Source organism: Mauremys reevesii, linkage group 5 (assembly GCF_016161935.1).
Source record: "Mauremys reevesii isolate NIE-2019 linkage group 5, ASM1616193v1, whole genome shotgun sequence".
Lineage (NCBI taxonomy): Eukaryota > Metazoa > Chordata > Testudines > Geoemydidae > Mauremys > Mauremys reevesii.
The window spans coordinates 61,214,122-61,232,784 of record NC_052627.1 but is presented as its reverse complement, the minus strand read 5'-3'; the positions used below and the strand labels follow the sequence as shown (position 1 = coordinate 61,232,784).

Sequence of the window (18,663 nt, the reverse complement as noted above, 5' to 3'; positions counted from 1 at the left end):
TCATTTAACAAAATCTAGTTTGAAATAAAAGAAGGTGGAGTAACCTAGGCCATATGTCAAAGGACTTGTTCTAAATCCAGTAGCTAGCACTCCTTAATGTGTGTGAGGGGAGGAGATCAGTGACAGAAGCAAAAAAGATGAAAGCACAATACCAAGCTATTACATTTAAAATTATTTCCCAGGACAGAAATGTCATGAGTTCAGCTTTGTCTCTGGCAAAAGAAATTAATTTAATCCCTACCCAACACACGGATTCCTTTAGAGGTAGTTTGATAGGGCTGCAGCAGAATAGGAAGATTCATATAATGGGATAGAAGGGTCAAAACAAACTTAAAATAAAATCATGCTTAATAAAATCACTACTCTGAGAATACTACTGTTAATTCTGGCTTGTGCTATTTCTAAATTATATATTGTAAATGTAACAAAGCATTGACAGAATGTCTTATCTAACTAGAAATCTTTGCCAAAGCAGTGAAGTAACTAGTTGTCCCATACACATGTGTAATTAAGCACTAAGGTTTATTCAGTTCTATTAAAGGAATTTTTAAAATCTAGTTTTGGTTATCAAATGACATTAAGGAACACACACATATTGCTGTTCAGATACTGTGGTCCCATATATTACATATGTCAATGGCTAATTACAATTAACTCCAGGCTGGCATATCAAACAGTGGTCAACAAAAATTAAAGCTGTTGTATAAAATTTCACACATTTTAAACATGCCTAGTCCTTTAAATATTAATGACCTTTTCTGTTGTATTGAGTAGTACCTTATTCCCAAACAAAGTCTGTTGAAGTTAAATATGCCTCCAAATTGTAAGCATAGAAAAATTACCTCACCTACCTCATCTTTTGTTTGTGTAATCTTTTATTGGACTAACTTCTGTTGGTGAATGACAAGCTTTTGAGCTACACAAACAGTTCTTCAAGTCTGTAAAGAAGATCCTGTAAAGATATTATCTGAGCCACCTTCTCTTTCTAATATCCTGGGACCACCATGGCTACAACACTGCAAACAAATATAATGGTCTTTACCACTATCCTACATGACTGTTTTAACCTGGCAGCGCCACTAACAGGAACAACACTTGAGTTTTCCATATTCCTGATGGCAACAAAAGCTATTCCTCCTTGTTTAGAGACAATCAGAGAGACTTTCTGAAATGTATTGCTAACAAAGGTGCCAACCCTTGCTCAGAGGACTATTCCCATTGATCTTCAGTAGGGTACAGTGAATAATGACTTCAGAATTCTTGATTTCTGACCACATAACTGGGTTAAGTTCATGTATTTTAAATGGGAAGAATTACTCTTCCCATCTCCTCCTCAGTGTATCTAGTGCAGCATGGCTGCCATGTTTCCATCCCAGAGCAAGATGCCATTCAGTTGTAAGTAGTGATCCTTTCACATACATAAACAAATTCTAGCTTGCCTTACACAGGTGTACCAAGGGAGAGCAGGGTACAAGTGAGCCTTTTATCCTGCTAGCATTCCTGTGCAGATGCCAGGCAGAGTATTTACCCAGTGTTACCTGAGCACTAGGCAGGGGGCCCAAACAAAACACACTAGTACTCCACAACCCTACGCATAGTCAGCTGCTTGAAGATCATGGCTAGGACCTCATCCAACCCAACATACTAGATCTACTAGTATCTGGCAGCATGTAGCAAGGAAATGGAGTGCATAGTAAATTTTTATGCAATAAGTTTTAGGTCTGTTGCCAGTATGCTTCCACCATGTTACCTCAGCCATTCTGTCCCTGCCTTCCCTGTGCAGGCAGAATGGCTGGGGAAATCTCTGCTTGACCACTACAAATTATACCTTCACCCCTTCTAGCACAGTTCAGGGTTTAAGGGGTTGTGCTGTGCATCTCAGGAGGGCAGGGAAGGGCCATTAAAAGGTGGACATTTATTGTTAAATCTACTGAGGTGTTTGGAGTGTTCTTTATTCCAAGTATGAAACAGTGCCTCAGATGTGGTAGGGATAAGTAGGATCATACTGAGATGGTTTCATTGCAGTCTAAGAATGAATGACTCAAGACTGTCTTACTCCTCCACCTCCAGAGTATAGCTGGCTGAAATGTTTGACATTTTCATTTTTTAGTGGGGGGATGGGGAGGCGGGAAACAGGCTGAATTTTTCATAAAAATGTTTGGGGAATCCCCTCCCTTTTTTTAACCAGCTCTACTTCAGACGGCTCACCTGTAGAGTCCCAAAGGATCTGTTCTTTCCTCCCTCTGTATGAAGCTATGAAGCTGAGATTGTGTTCACAATGGACTAGACCAGTGGCTCTCAACCTTTCCTGACTACTGTACCCCTTTCAGGAGTCTGATTTGTCTTGAGAAACCCCAAGTTTAACCTCACTTAAAAACTACTTGCTTACAAAATCAGACATAGTAATACAAAAATGTCACCGCACACTGTTACTTGAAAAATTGCTTATTTTCTCATGTTTACCACATAATTCTAAAATAAATCAATTGAAATATAAAGTCCTTACATTTCAGTGTACAGTATATAGAGCAGTATAAACAAGTCATTGTCTGTATGAGCATTTTAGTTTGTACAGACATCGCTAGTGATTTTTATGTAGCCTGTTGTAAAACTAGGCAAATGTCTAGATGAGCTGATGTACCCCCTGGAAGATCTCTGTATACACCAGGGGTACGTGTACCTCTGGTTGAAAACCCCTGCATATAGCTGGTGTTCTAGTCCAGTAAATGGCCAGTTCTACACCACCCTCATATCCAATATAAACAATACCATTTCCCCAGAAATCCTAGGGATTGGAAGATATCTTCAACTGGATGAAAAGCAACTGGCTGTAGCTTAACTGAGGGAAGGCTGAGGTAATACTAGTTGGGAGAGAAGCCATCCATGTAATATCACTGTCCATTGACAGCATCAGCCTTCAGGTCATTAAGAACATAAGAACGGCCATACTGGGTCAGACCAAAGGGCCATCAAGCTCAGTATCCTGTCCTCTGACAGTGGCCAATGGCAGGTGCCCCAAAGGGAATGAACAGGCAGGCTATCATCAAGTGATCCATGCCCTGTCACCCAATCCCAGCTTCTGGCAAACAGAGGCTAAGAACACCATTCCTGCCCATCCTGGCTAATAGCTATTGATGGACCTATCTTCCATGAATCTATTTAGCTCCCTTTTGAACCATTATAGTATTGGCCTTCACAACACCCTCTGGCAAGAAGTTCCAGAGGTTGACAGTGCATTGCGTGAAAAAATATTTTCTTGTGTGGGCATACCCACTGCAGCCTTAGTGAGTATACCCACCCCTACAACTGGGAGCAAGCCTCTCAGGCTGGGGAGTTAGCGCTCTAAAAATAGCTGTGTGGATGTTGTGGGTCTGAAGCAGGCTCAGCCTAGTCAGCTGACCTCAAGCCCACCTGAACCTTTAAGCTTGACCTTGGGTGAGAAAAGATGCTGACCTTAAAGCTACAGTTACCTTAGAAAACAGCAACAGGATGCTGAAAGCACATCATCCTAGTGCTCTGCTCTCTTCCACAGTCCCCCATTTAATACTAGGTCATATTTAAAGATTTTGTCCTCTTCAAAGGCCTATCTGTCTGACTTCCTCATACTGCATGATCACAAACTCCTATACAAATAACATTGTGTTGGAAAAAATGGAACTGTCAACCTGGAGTGGAAACTTCTATAGAGAGGAGACAGAGCTTTCTCAGTGCCTGAGAGCCCCAGGAATCTGGGACTCTGTCCTAGAAGAGATGAGGATGAAAGAAAATGCAAAACCCACTTCTTCAACCTATACTTCCTAACAACAAAAGAAGCCCAGTCCTTGGCACTGGATTGAAGAGAGAAACGATATCTTTGAGTGCACTTCATAACTTTGGTAGGTGCTCACCTATCCTAGTGCTGGCTACTGTATAGAGCTGTGGAATAGTGCAGATACTGAGGTGATATTTAGTTATCTTATTCAAGTAAAAGTGTTAAGGATGAGTACTGTGTCTAGCAGATAGAAGCCTATCCTGACAAATCTGATGCATGATGCATCCTCGCCAATCAGCTAAAATTATCTATATCTTAAGTACTTATGTGGTCCCTATTACTGTAGTATCTGAACACGTAAGTCTTTAATGTAGTTATCCTCACAAAATCCCTGTGAGGTAGGAAAGTGCTATTGTCCTCATTTTACAGATCAAGAACTGAGGCACAGAGCCTAAGTGATTTGCCACTGTCACATGATTATCAGTGTGCTTCATAGACAATATACATGACTTTGTTTTAAGTAGGGAGGCAACTACAGCTGCATTGTCACTGGAAGTCTTAAAAGTTTCAGGCTTTCTTTTAAACATACTGGGCATATTTTACATGGTTTATGTTCAAAGTTTCACAGACTTTTAGAAGAACCAGTCTTTTTAGCTGGAAACATTTTTGGCTTTCACAAATAATCATGGTCAGTTAACTATAATTATTCATCTCTGGATTCTTTCTCATATGTATCTGCATTAGACAGTGTTCATGCCACTGTTCTTCTTTGCAAATTTTGACCACAGAACTTCAGAAGAGTAAAATCCATGTGACAGATCTGGAGCTGCTCTGCAATATTTATATAGCATGTTGACAGTTATTTGGTATATATATAGTGTGAATATAGTGTAGTTTAACAGGAGGCTGCCAGGCAAAGAGAATGGTTCAAGGAATGAGTCACTTGACGGTAACTAAGAGAAAATGCCAGGACAGAAGAACGAGGAACAGGAGATCAAAGAACTTTACCAAGGCTTAAAAGGAGTCTGTCTCTGTGTGTCTGTCTCAAGAGAGGAGGGTAGTTCTTTGGGGGAACCAGAAAGAAGCCTACAGGACTGCCTGAAGAAGTAAGGCCTGCCTAGATTACTGTTAAGAGATGGTAAGACTTCAAGTATTAGACACATGTAGACTGTTTTTAAAATACTTTTTCTCTAAATGATTTGTTACTACTGAAAAATAAACAGTACTTTAAAGAAGGCTGTCTGATCATTGTACAGCCACTAATCAAAGATTCCCAAATGGAACAACCACAGCTGTCCAAACTTGGTTGAATTTGTGGACTAAACAGTTGATACACAAGGTGATAAAGCCAAGAGTCCAGTCTAAGAGTAGTAGAACTGTTCTGAGGTGAAATTCCATAAGTGATGGCATGAGGCTTGAAACCTGACAGGGTTTCTTCAGAGAAACCAGATAGGGGATACAGGGATACAGTCCTGCAACTGTGACAATCAGATCCTCAGATTACAGTACATCAGGGGAATTTCTTTCAAGGGGTTGGAGCAGTAATATAGATATATCATGTTTGCCATTAAATCCGCATTTATCAAACATTATCGCAAAGTGGCATCTCTCTGATATGAGGTTTTAGATGAGTAGCAACCATGCTTTTTGTTTCTCTAATGGTAACTTTTTTCACTTCTAAAGAGTGAAATGCTGAACGCAGTTTGAGATGAACAAGTGGAACTTCATTAAACCTTGTGCACTTCTCTCTTCATGTGGCTGATTTTGCTTCCAACCTAACTCCCCATGTTTCCTTTTCCAGTGGTGTCCCCTCAGTAGTAGTCCCTCCAGGGAATATGGGCCTTCTGACTCCATTTCTGCTGATTGTGATACAGAAGCCAAAGGAAGCTGTCAGTCAAGAGGAATATGTAATGCTATTTTTAACCCATGTTCTTTTTAATTAAAACAAAAAAATCAAGTGATAAGGTAAAAGTCAATGAAAAAGTTTGCGGACTCCTGTTTAAAAAAAAACAAACCCTATTTTATAAATGAATGTCAGTACCTGGATACAATATGACATGTTCATTGTTATGTGATTTATTCCTTTACAATGATGCAAAAGAATAAGTCCTGCTGACGTAAATGGACAGATGGGTTTCTTCAAGATGTTGTCTAGCTGAAAAGTAGCAGCTGCAAAGGTCACTGTGGCTTTTTCATTCTATAAGTTTGGAAATAGGTAAAATGTCTGCTTGGCAAATCAATAACTACTGCCTAAGGGTGCAATAAGTAGTTCTGTGTTCTATTTTCATATAGGTTGTTTTGGTTTGTTTTTTAAATCTGATATCCATTTGCAACTAGACTATTTTTTCCTGGCAGATCTCTAGTTATTCCAAAAGTACAGAGAGCATATGGGTTTTAGAAAGCCAGAAATGCTTGCATGGTATTTTGTCAAAACTGAGGGTTAACTATGAGCCACATTCTGGCCTCTGATATGAGAAATAAACTCCTAGTCCCATATACTCATTTGAGAGCAGTATCACCTCAGTCACTGGCAACAAGGATAATTATGTGTTTAATAGAACTGGTTGAAAAACCAGCTCCCAAAATGGTGGTTGTGCTGCACATATCTTTTTTTCAGATAACAGTGATCAAGATTTACATCTTTATTTAAACATTTCAGCAAACAACACCAACTTGTTTGGAATAATAACCTTGTTACATATGTTGCAGAGGGGAGTGCTTTGGTCTTAAAGACTGATGCAAAGGAGAGTGGAACACACAAAAATTCTAGAAGCTATTCTTGTCTTGTGAAGCCTGATTTCTAGAATGGCTGGCTGAGCAACTACAGTGCCCTTTGGCATTAATGGCAGCTGTAGCTGCTCAGCACTTCCAAAAATCAAGGTTCAGTTTTCAGCGAGGACACTGCCTGGCCCCACTTTGTGCATATGCATATAAATGCAACCATATTCTATGAATAACCACCTTGCACAGAGGAGCAAACAGGTGCAAATTTTAACACCTGTGCCCACAGAGACTTTAGACATTTTTAAAATAGGCATGTGAATATTTGCCATTGTAAAGTGTGAATCTGTACTCACAAGTGGAGGGCAGGGGCTGAAAATCATTTGCCTACGGGAATTCTGCAAGGTCATTCCATTACAGAATGTCTGATATTCTTTCTCAAATTTTGAACAATATCAGTAAGACTAATATGATTATGATTCAACATCATTTTGCAGTAAGCTGTACACTCCTACATGCAGTGTAATTAGGAGATAGACATAGTGATTTTCAGCTATAGGTGGTTCAAAGAAGGAAAGTGGAATACCATTTCTGAATATGTAATCTACTTTTATTTCTGGGGCAGGAGCTATTAGTCACAAAACCAGAAGCAAATTGCATTCTAGCTTGTTGGGCATGATCATTGTTCTCAGGACAAGAGCATTTTTCCAATTGTTTATGGCTTGGGCAATGCTGTCTGTTCTTGGCAATTTTTTGTGTGTGGTTTCCCTACTGCTGTACAGCCTGTTGAACTTTACTTGAAGGGATCGGTGGGGCTGCAGCTTATTTCCCTAAAGTAAAGACCTGCCAGTATGATTTATCTCATGGCATGTACTGAATACCACAATTCTCATTCCTTTTCTGTTGTGGGTTTTTGTTTCCCCTGGAGGACAATCACATATCAGGAATCAGAGGCAGTGCTAATTACTGTGGCTTGATTCCAAACCTGACTTTGTTTTGTGGTTTGTAAAAAAACTCTCAAAGGCAGGAGATCTACAAAGATCTCCATCCTAGACAGATGTACAATCACAGCCACACAGGCACAGATACAGTATTTACATATACTAGTTTTATGTGAATAAACTCATGTATTCTTCCCTTTATGGTGAAATATACAATGAAAAGATAATACCACTCCTTGTGAAAATCATACATACTGATACCAAAACTATGTTTGGTAAAAGTAAACACAAGGAATAAATTTTAGCTGAATATTGTGAAACCTATGAGTTGCAAACAGAAGCTCAATACTGGTGAGCTCTAAATTACTATTATAATGTACAAATTTTCTGACAGTGAGTGGCTATTGGTGAATAAACAGGGTGTTGTTGGTATTGCAGCTGCTAGCAGATGAACAGGGATTTCAGTTTCAATCCAAGTTAATTATCATTTTATGACGTGTTTGGCAAGCAACAGATTCATAATATATGGCATATCCAGTTTGCCTGGGGGATTTGGCAGCTAATGACACCCAGTAAAAATCACTGAGGATTTAGTAGCAGGATATTTGTTTGAGCTGTCCATTTAGAAAAAACAAACAAACAAAGATATAGGCTTTTCTCCAAGAAACCAGGTTTTTATTGATGTTTCTATTGCACAGACAACCTTCTCTTGGAATGCACTCAAATGACTATAGCTAAACAGATACATGACTTTATTATGCATCTACCAAAAATATCATCGTGGTTGCTATAAGCTTGAACATATACAGAATTCCAAAGCGGCTTTGCCTACCAAGAAATTTTTTTTTAAAATCTTGTTTTGAAAATTCTAGTTGCCAGCAGTTATCCACATCACATAATCACTTCCAGGTAGGTCTTGAGCATGGTCAAAGCCAAAATCTGGGTATTTTCTGTACATATTATGAATATCTTGTGCCTTTTCACATTAAGCATAAAGAGAAATATCATTTTCATAGGTTTGTACCTCAGACCTATATAGAGGTAGAAGAAAGGGTGTTAAATGAGGCTTTTAAATTCAACTACCCCCTCTCATTCTCCAAAAAATATATATATATATATATATGAAGTTGTACAGTTTGTGCAAATGCTGTTTACAATATATACACTTGGCTGCCGGTTTATTTAAATGAAAAAATTACTGCAGGTTAACTATGCACTTGCTATTTGGCTAATGATGATTGTTGTAGCTTCATTAACTGCAATCACTATCTTATTGTTTGTCATTAGCATAATTTAAGACCTAATTTAAGTTTCTTTTAACTGTAATTTCATGAGTTGAAGCAAACAAGTCTCAATCAATCTAGGAATAAATATGAATTGAAGTTTATGCAGAGTAGTATAAAACAATGAACCTGATTATAATGTTACAGTAATATTTTACACTGGTGTAATCCACTGGTTTCAATTGAGTTGTTCCTGATTTGTACATGAGAGGAAGAAAGAGATGAATTAGGCCCATAATATTCACAAACCATGAATCATACTGTACCTGTGGAACAAATTTAAAACCTTTTTCAATTGCACAATTCTTGCCTTATTCAGTCTGTATACAATAACATGACATTTGACAATCCCCTTCATACGGAATCAAGTAAGGTTGTCTTACAGAGATAGAAGGGTAAATTAAAATATAGAAGAGAAGTCCTCCTTACATTTATCTTAATTAAATGCTCCAGTCAGAATGTTTGGACAGTGTGATTTTCATGTAATAAAGGGAATATGTAATATACTGGCCTAATTAATGTGGTCAGGACTTCTTTCAATGGTTGACTGCAGTGATCATTCAGGGTATGTCTACATTGCAATTAAACACCTGTGGCTGACCCATGTCAGCTGACTCCGGTTATGGGACTGTTCAATTGCAATGTAGACTTTCAGGCATGGGCTGGAGTCTGGGCTCTGGGACCCTCCTCATAGTTGACAGCTATTTCACAGTTGAACAAGCCAGGTCTCCTTTAGCTCAAATGGCTGAGGTTTGTGCTTTTGATGCTGAATAACCTGGGTTCAGTCCCTGCTCCTCACAGTAGTATCAGTATATACAACTTTGGTTTGTTACACAAGCTCTAAGAAACCTCACTAGTACCACAATTCGTGTGAAATCTTTTATTGTGGAGAAACCAGTATGCAGGCAGTGACAACACGAGACTTGACAGGAGGAAAACCCTGACCCAGTGGCAAGGAGATCAAAGACAACCAGAGGCCTTCCTCCTGCAGCAGCCCTCATCTGCCTTCTCAGCTGCAGAGTACTAAAAGGTCCTCTTTATGCGCGTGATCTACCACTGCGGTCTTGTGAAGTTTGGACCGTGGTTAGTCAGGAGCCTCGCCTCAGGCCTGCTCGCCAAGGGGGATCCTACCAGGAGTATGAAAGCTCTGGACAATGTAGCTCTGAGGGTCTTTAGCCCACACAAGCCTCTTCACCATGACAAGGTTGTGGTCCATCAGAGAGGACCCTGGAAAACATGGACCATTTTCAATACCTTGCCAGCCACATCTCCCAAACAGCCAGCATTGACACAGAAATTGAATACAGGATCCATTGTGCCAGCACAGCCTTTGGAAGACTACTCAAATGAGTCTTCAATGATAGGGATCTGCAAACAGGTACCAAGATTTTGGTTTACAAAGCAGTTTTCATTCCTACTCTTCTCTATGGGTGTGAGACCTGGATAACTCTCCCTGATTGAACTAACCTCATTATCTCCAGATTGATTCTTGCCTGCATATTTATACCTGCCTCTTGAAATTTCCATTACATGCGTCTGATGAAGTGGGTATTCACCCACGAAAGCTTATGCTCCAGTATATCTGTTAGTCTTTAAGGTGCCACAGGACTCCTTGTTGCTTAGTATAATTAACTGGTTTAGAGAAATATGACATAATCCACTCTCAGACCCCAGTGTCTAGGTCTGGCAAAGCTGCACTTGATGCAGTATATCAGTATATCAGGAGCTGCAGGCCAATTTAGCCTCCATGTAAATTAGAGCAGCACTGAGGCTGCTCTAATTTACACTAACTTACACCAGCTGGCTTTCATAGATTCCAAGTCTGGAAGGGACCATTGTGACCATCTAGTCTGACTTCCTGTATAACACAGGCCAGTGCTTTCTTTGTAAAGAAAGAGATGCTGGGGCTCAAACAAAACAAAATGGCATCCTCTGCATAGCCTGATCTCACACACCATACGTGCAAGGTCACGCCTAACATGCAAGTGTAGAATTGCATGCCTTACTAAACACCACAGACAGAGATGCCAGGGCTGTAGCCTGGCACAAATTGAGCTCTGAGAGAACCCATAGAACTTCTCAAAAATAATTTCCTGGGCATATTTCTTAAACAAACATCCAATCTTGATTTAAAAATTCAGTGATGGAGAATTCACTAAGACCCTTGGTAAATTGTTCCAATGCTTAATTACTCTCACTATCAAACTTGCACCTTATTTCCAGTTTGAAATTGTTGCTTTAGCTTCCAGCTATTGGTTTGTGTTATACATTATTAGATACTTGTTCCCCATGTAGATACTTATACACATAATCGAGAAGCCTAAACCTTCTTTGTTAGGCTCAAGGAGCTCAGTGTATTTAGCTAATCATGAAAAGGCATTTTTTCTAATCATTTTTTCAGTCTCATGGCTCTTCTCTGAACCTTCTTCAGTTTTCATTAATACTGTATGAAATAGTCTCAAAACTCAAAGCCTGAAATTCCACGGTTTCACATTCTATTTTGAATTCTATAAATGGTTCTCTAAACTCAAAATAGTGACATTTGTGTAATTTTTTTCTAAATATAGGGCCATTTCAAAATATCCCAAGCACACTGCTAGCTAATCTCCATACAGGCAGAGGCAGAACCTGAACTGAAGTAAACAAAAGGATGGTGATATTTGGGCCCAATCCAGCAAGCCTTTGTGGATGTGAAGTAAAGGTTCTCATCTGAGGCAGTTCCATTGACTTCAGTGGACTCCAGTGGGACTACTTGGGTGAGTAAAATTATTCACGTCAATAAGGATTTTCAGGTTTAATTCCTCATCTAGCAGCACAGATGGCTGTTCATTATCTCTGCTGTCTGCCTCCAAAGCATTCTCTTGCCTCAACTGTAATTGACAAGGGGAGGCTGATGTACATTAATGAAAGTTTGCCATTGCCAAAAACAGTTTAAGGTCTTGATTAAATTTATTCAGGTGAAACTTCTGCTTATAACAAAGCTTTTGATAGAAGCTATGATGCTGCTGCTTTTCTATATTGATAGATTACATTGATTAGCAAGAAGCTTTCTTCATAGAATGTTCCTTAAAAAAATCTTAAATGTTTTATTAGTCAGTGTAATAATGGATCTTTTATCATCATGGCTTTCTAAAAGAGTTGCTATAAAAAAAAAACCCAATCACCTTTTTGTGTATGTATAAATAAATGGAGAACATGAAAAGATGGTCCAGAAACTGCTCCAAAACAGGGCAATGAATGACTATTACTTTTCCCCATGGATCATCCTTTAAGTAGGGTCATTGTGGGAGAGGAGGGTTGTGACATGGCTCTGAAGACTCTCTGGTAGTATGGTCCCACTGGAGTCATGATTCCAGGAAATAGGGGAGGAAATAGGATGGGGCTGGTGAGAAGGAGTACAAGGCCTCCATAGACATAGATGTTGCTTCTTGAAGATCCCACAGGGTTGGGGAGTTTTGAGGATAGATGCTGCTGCTCTTTCCTTGGGAGCAAACCCTATCTGCTCCATAGGAAGATTAGGAAAAAAAACAGGAAGGGAATCCTCATGACATCTGTTGCCCTTAGCTGCCTGTCATGGGTTTTATCGTGGGAGGGGTGAATCCAACCCATCTTTTTAGAGCTGATCAGATGCTGGAAATACCAAAAATTGTATAATGGGATTTCCAGTACAATCTTGCAGACGCAACAGGTTTGCATCTTAAAGATATGAATTTTAAAATCTATTGAACCAAACCAAAATCAGAACCTTTTGAAGCATGTCCTAGGCTGCATGATGAGAAACTGTCAGAAAATAGGTAACCTTTTCTAGTGTCTGACATTTTCCCTTTTTCTGATTCATTGATATTTCCATGTTTTCTTTTATTCTGAAATAACACACACACCAACAAACATGAAAGAGGCATGAAATGGAAACTGAAACACTACCTGAAATAAATACTAGCTTCTTATACTTCAGGAAACAAAGGATTGAATAACATAACTTCTGAATGCCAGAGACTGGTTTATAGTATCGACACTCCAGTGTGAGCTAAGGAACATCACATATATATATAAAATTCCTCTCACTGCAAACATTGTTAATGAGATTCAACTCCTTTTTAGCTTACTTAAGAAAAAAAATTATATGGAGCAACAAGCACTAAAATGCATTAATCATAATCCTATAGTTTTTGCATGGCATTGCAACAAGGCTGTTTAGGTATAAATTATTGTACTTATTCTTATACTGATGTGTCTTGACTTTTCTATCATTCCAATTATATTTGTCTGTAATAACTAAAGCCCACAAAATTTGTGTGCTTCAGCAATCTCATCTTTTTAATTAACTCTAAGTAACCTCCTGAATAATGAACCTGTTTATGATGCAAAGAGCTCCTGTCAGAACCTAATCCTAGGCTAGAATCCCAAACCAATATATTTTACAAAGTACACTTATGGGACTGTATGAATTGGTTGTGTGTTGTGCATGTGTATGTATAATCTTCCCTCTCTCAAGTGCTTCCATGCTTTTAAAGGCTTAGGGGTTTTGTAATAGTTAATGGCATGTGTATGTTTTATTTTTAAAGATAACCAGTGACTTAATCTAAAAGCAATATCTTTTTGCCTTTCATGTGAGCTAATATAGAATGGAAGATGAGAAAAGAACTTAAAACTTTCAAAAGAAGCAAAATAAGAGCCAAAATAAAATAAGCATAAGTTAAAAATATTTAACAATTATATTCAGTTAGTAGGAATTTATTTTTGTGGACTCTTTATTAATAATATAGAACCATACCTTTTCAGGGTCAGACTGTTTCCACAATGCAGGGGGTGAGGAATTGCAGAAATAACTTACTTAAAAATAATCCTAACAAAAATGTTTACTAATGCAATTGGAGTCCCAACACTAGTATCAGGTCATCTGGAGTATGATGGTTTGTCCTGCTCTAAAAACTCTTGACTTCACCGGACTGCTTATGTGTTGTCTAATCCCTTATAATTAGGATGTTTCTGGGGATTATCTCTATTTAGTTATCTGATTCAAAACCCATCTTTCACATGATCTTGTCAAATTACATTGGTATACTGTGGTTAATATAATACTTGCCCGCAGATAGATAATCCCTATTCATAAAGTAGTTGGTTATTTTGAGAGCAACCAATTTTCTGACCAAAATATTGTTACTGTGAATGAAGAAATGACTGAAGTAGCCTACACGGGGCACTTACATAGTCCCAGCATTGGTAAGGGATGGTGGGGAATAGGATGAGCTGAAGCCACACACACACCCTGCCATGGGGATATGCATATACAGTTTCAAAGAGTGATAATGGAGAAAGTTCATTAGCATCCCCCCTCCCTATTAAAGACGGTCCAGGCAATGCTACAATAACATGCAAACAATCTATCCCAAAGTATTAACCCTAATTCAGTAAGATTTAGTTCAATAAAATGTCTTAATTACATGAGGTTTGCTCAGATATCATCAGTTTGTCACACTCCTCTCTCATAGCTTTCTCCAGTGAGCTGGATACAAATGTTTTGATGGGAAAGAACTTGGTAGGATTCATGCTGTCCTATTTGTTTAGCAGTCTTCTGAAAATTGAAAGTTAAGTGTAAAAAATCTGCCGGACAGCGGATTGTTTTGCCTTTAGAAAATTTAGGAAAACCTTTTGCTCTTTTCCCTTGGAAAACAATGCATGGTGACATGTATGCTAATAGAATAAAAAAACATTACAATTATAAGAAAGCTGATCTCTTTCAGTAGTCCCCTCTGGCAATGATGTAGTGCTCAAGAAAGAGTGCTATGAATTCAAACGTGAGAAGGAAGCATGTTGCGAGGCTGATACACACCGTCACCCCAAGGTGGTGGGGAGAGGCGCATCATAGTCCCATGGTTGGGTTGGAAGGGCTGACCCACATCTCGGGGCTGCGTGGCTTTGAGGCTAGAGGCCAGAGTCCATAATACAGCCCTTGCTCTCAGGGCAGTGGATCCCAATGGCCAGAGTCAAAACTACAGCCCTTACTGTCAGGGCAGTGCAGCCTACTGGCCAAAGTCAGTACTACAGCCCTTGCCTCAGGGCAGTGTTGCCTAATGGCCAGAGTCAGAGATACAGCCCTTGCCCTCAGAGCAGTGCAGCCTAACGGCCCGCATCAGTGACACGGCTCTTGCTCTCAGGGTAGCACGGCCCAATGGCCGGAGTCAATACTACAGCCCTTACTGTCAGGGCAGCGTGGTCCAATGGCCAGAGTCAGTGAGATGGCCCTTGCTCTCAGGGCAGTGTGGCCTACCAGACAGAGTCTGCAGTCCTGGTAAGCGGGGCCACCACCTCAGGGTGGGTAGTGGCCAGGATACGGGGACCCGGGCCCACCCTCTCCACTGGGTCCCATCCCAGGGCCCTATCACCCTCCACTAGCTTGGTGGGGCTTCGACTGAAACAGGCTGAGCCTTCGTCTAGTTCTGTAACTGTTTCCCCTGGGTTACTTCCTATTCAAGTCTCTGAGGTTCTCCCTCTCTGGGATTCTCCAGTCTCTTCACTCTCCGTGATGACCCGAGCCAGTGTGTCTGGGTCCATCTCCGACTGGCTGGCCTCTGCATCTTGGAGTGCAGGCGATCCTCCCTCAGGAGCTAGCAACACACCTCCTTCCCCACCGGCGGTCAGCCCAGACTGAGCTGCTCTGCTGGCTTTTATATCCTGCTTCCAGCTGGAGCATGCCCAGCAGAGCCGGGGGTGCGTAGCCTCCTCAGCTAAGAGAGAGGAGTTAACACCTGCTGTACCAGTGCGGGGCTGATACACCCCATCACAATGCACATTTTGAAACTCAAATAAATGGCTGAAAACCTGTTTCTGAAAATTGAATCATATTAAAAATGCAGGAGTCCAACTGAGATCCTGAAGTGTGGATGTACTAGAAAATCTATTTATAGAATATGCAACCTGATGTCATGGATAAAATATTTCCCTTCCCCTTTCCTCCTGCAAATTTCAACACACTCATCTGAAAAGAATTTACATGAGATGGTAGAGCAATTAAGACTCTAAAGTCTACCAATGATATAAACATTTAGAATCTGGCAGACTTCTTTTGGTTCAGTAAATAAAATCTTACACTCTTGTCCCCAACTAGTCTTGTTTTAAAACTTTATTATACAGTAACTCTTTTTGTCCTGAAAGGCCTTATTCCACGGTAGCTTAAAACTGAACTGAGCAGTGTTAAGAGTCTTACAAGCACCATTGCAGTCCTAGGCCCTTTGTATGGTAGTTTTTAAACATTTTTTTAAAAGACAGACTGAAAACCACAAAATATAGGACTGGCTGTCTAATAACAATAGTCTAATAACAATTGCATTGAAGGTGTCCATGAAAGCCATACTTGTGAAAAGACTTTTAAAAATATTTTTTGCCTTATCACAAACCTGATGAAAAACAAAAGTTAGCCAATTTTACTTTAGGTGCAGAACTTTTCCTATAGCTCTGCTTCAGAATCTCGACCAATTAAACTATACCCTTTTCCTTCTTTTCTCTTAATTTGCCTCTTATCTTTCTATTTCTTCCATCCTATTTGCATTTTCCCTCCTCTTACTCCATTATCTACACCTTATTTGCTTCTCCTTGACTTTCCTTTTTCCTTTATATTCTCATCTACTTTTCCCAAAACCAGCTCTCCTTTCTTCAATTCTCTTTTCCACTTTTTCCTAATGGTTTAATGTCCCCATAGCATTCTTTCTTACTTTTCAGGGCTCGTCTACACTTGAAACACTGTAGCACTTCAGTGTAGACACTACCTACACCAATGGAATGGGTTCTCCCATTGGTGCAGGTAGTCTACTTCCCCAATATGCAATAGCGAGGTCAATGGAAGAAGTCTTCCATCACCCTGTGTCTGTCTACATCAGGGGTTATGTCAGTTTAACTACATCACTCAGGTGTGGATTCTTTACACTACTGAGTGACACAGCTGGGTTAACCTACCTAACTTTTTAATGTTGACCCAGGCCATAGTTTGGTTGCCTACCTCCCACTACTTTTTCTTAATCAGAACTCATCTATCTAGGCACTTGTATTTGCCCCCTCCTCCATCTTTGTCTGATCTCCGCAGTGGCACCTCCCAAGTATTTAAAAGCATGCTTGGTCTGTCAGCACTTAAGGTAGCTCTTCTCTGTGGTTTGACAGATGAGTTCCTAAAAAGCAGACCACAGAGATAGAGGACCAACAAGCGAAATTCAATGGTGATGTATGGCATAACTTAAGTTACAGATAAAGTACAGTTTCTTCAGCAGACGATATAGACTGGTTTAAGTGGCAAAGTAGGATATCCTGCACTGATTTGGCAGATTGTGTAAATGAGAGGAACTTATCTTCCTCATCATTGTTTTCATCACTGAGGAATATGGCTCACCGCCTTCCATGGGATTTGCACCCACTTATTCCATCACACCTTGGTCCTGAACACATGAAGGAGAGTATATTGAGTTAACCTGAGCCTTTATTGGAGGAGATGGTTTTAGGTTTAGTCAGGAAACATACATCTGCCCATTTCAAGTGGAATCAGATTTAAGTTATTTATCAGACTTTTGTTCAAAAATGGCTAAATAGCAAAGTGAACATATTTTTGGTCAAAAATGTGTTCAAAATTTGGCACCAAATTTTAAAAAACTTCTCCCTAAAGTGCAGTATCTAAATTCATATTTAGCTTCATCAGTAAAAATGGCTTGATTTTCAAAGCTGCTGTATATTCAGAGATCCCACAGACTTCAATGCTGGGGAGTGTGCTGCATTTTTGAAAAACAGGCCGGGAATGTTTGTTTAGGTGCCTAAATATGGATTTAGCTGAGTGTCTTTTGACACAGAAGTGCAAAAACATTGGCCTAATTCCTTGCCCGAGCGGGTTGTACTGTATTCTAAATCTTTTGTATGTCCTGGGACAAGTAACACTGTTTTAACTGGGAAGAGTTTTCAGCTTTCATCTTTCTGTTGAGGAAACCGTTCTGCCCCAATTATGGAAACAAATCTTCAACAGATTCTTTTTTTAAAAATCAGGAAATTCTCATGGGGTAGTCGCAGGCAAGGCAGAACTAGCTTTTCCAGAAGAGCTGACAGTTGTTGACATTTTAATACGGTGGAATCCAGCAAGTCTGAAAGCCTATTTTTAGGGGGTATAAATTTAGCTATTTAACTCTTCTTTCTGTGACTGAACCTGGGACATAAAAATGATTAACATGATGACAAAGCACTGGCTGACCTTTTGCTAGGGAGACATAAACTTAGATGATGAATAGTGTGTAAATTGGGAAAGCTGTAGAATTCTTTCACATCATATTTCTTGTGGTACTTTGCCTAAATATTTTTGCTCTGACAACTTCTGTGCTTACCATAACACTGGATACTACAGAAGAAAACCTGTGTTATCCTTCAGCTGGATGAGTCTTCAGCTCTTCTGGTGTTGCAGAACTGGTGAAGAAAATATTAATAGTTGTTGGTGGTGCACAATAGTGGGCACTATGCTGCTATTAACATCCATCCCATCATAAAATAATTGGTTAAACATAGACAGATTCACAAATCTTCACAACAGGTAGGTTGTAACGTAGGTTGTCCCGTGATCAATCACAAGAGATTATGACAAGGCACACAGGAATAACATATTAACTTATGACTTAGTATATCAAAGTAAATGCAGACGATAGTTTGTGTCACCAGTGTGACAAACTGACTATGATCTGTGAAACTGATATATTTCATAATAACTGAGGGAGAATCAGGAGATGAGGTTTTTCAGATTTAGAAAAAAAGTTCACCCAACCAGACTGAGCTACCTTCCCCAAAAATGATGGGTCAGTCCATCAGAAGTGAAACAAGTTGATGGCATACTCTCAGAACAACCTGTGAAATACTATGTTTAAGGTGTAGATACAGGGAAATTCCCAGTGAGATGTAAATGACCTACATCATTAGAAAAAGCATTAGAAAAATCTGGTTTTAGGGA

The 18,663-nt window shown here is 39.6% G+C and overlaps 1 protein-coding gene across 1 annotated transcript in view; it reads right to left on the bottom strand.

Moving 5' to 3' along the window:
* The window catches only part of GUCY1A1 (guanylate cyclase 1 soluble subunit alpha 1), a 139,374-nt gene extending 121,246 nt beyond the window's left edge, over nucleotides 1-18,128 (bottom strand). Inside the window, exon 1 of the mRNA XM_039539154.1 lies at nucleotides 18,050-18,128. The gene's annotated coding sequence lies outside the window, so the exon portion shown is untranslated. The remainder of the gene's footprint in view (nucleotides 1-18,049) is intronic.
* Nucleotides 18,129-18,663: the final 535 nt, after the last annotated feature.